Here is a 1,193-nt window from a genome sequence, read left to right on the forward strand (position 1 = left end):
TTGGGCGATGGTTCACTAGAAAGCCAATGGAGCTCTAAGGCTTTTAGTTCTGAAATTGGCCAAATGGTTGAAACTATGTTCTGTTCCATTCCACCCAAGTTTGCCAATATGGTGTGATATTGTGGTGTGTAAAATTAAGGAACTGTTTGACAAGTCTTTTTAGGAAGATATTTTAGAATCTCAATATCGATGAGCTTTCACAGGTAGATCTTCAAAAACCAAAGATTGTTTGGTAGTAACTTTTTTTTAAAGATCTTTTCAAAAGCTAGAAAGATCAGAAGACCATTTGACAAGCATATTTGTGGGTTTCTCTTACATGTGATTGGTAACACATTCAAATATGCTTACAGTACTTGTGAGTTCCACTTATACGTTTATATACACAAAATATTAAAATGGACTTTATTCATGCATTTCCATTTTCTGGGTAGATATAAAAAAACTATAGAGAGAGAAACTTTAGAGGTTTTTTGTCACATTTATTCTTGTCATGTAATTTTCCGAATATAAAATCCAATGCTTACCAAATATGCAAATAAGTATACACATTTCTTTTTCTATAGGCTACAATTGGAAAGAGTACAAATATAAATATGTAGAGTGTAAACCTTTGTATTTTATATTATTTTGTATGTATTTATATTGTATATGTTTGTATTTATACTTCCAAATCGAGTCATAGTAACACAGTAATAATTCAAGACTTTCAAATACACCCACTTGCAAGTTGGGCAGACCATTCAACTTAGTAACCGTTCATTGGTTTGGGTCTAGCTTTGTATTGGATTGTTATTAAAAAAATCATTTAAATTGTTAAAGAACTGTTGAGGTGGTTGAACCGTCAAACCATTTGACTTGGTCAACGGTTTGTGGGTCATTTTTTTTTTTATTTTTATAATTAAACGAAAATAAAAAATAACATTTGAGTCCCAAATCAAATTTGGGCATATGGTTAGGATTTTAGAATCTAATGAACAAGGGAGAAAAGACAAGCTCTACCCTCTTTCTTTCTAACTTCTCATTCAAACTTTTGAGAGAATGAGTGTTCGGCACACCCTAAGAATTCTTAGCCCCATAGTACAGTTTGGGTAGGTGTCAGCTTGGAATTGATGCCAATACATGGGCAGGCATTGGTGTTTTAGGGTGGGGGTTATTTGTCATTTTAAATTATGTAGGACTGTAGTGGAATTCAG

This window comes from Nelumbo lutea, chromosome 4 (genome assembly GCF_056320005.1).
Source record: "Nelumbo lutea isolate HS-2025 chromosome 4, American lotus-T2T, whole genome shotgun sequence".
NCBI classification, from domain to species: domain Eukaryota; kingdom Viridiplantae; phylum Streptophyta; class Magnoliopsida; order Proteales; family Nelumbonaceae; genus Nelumbo; species Nelumbo lutea.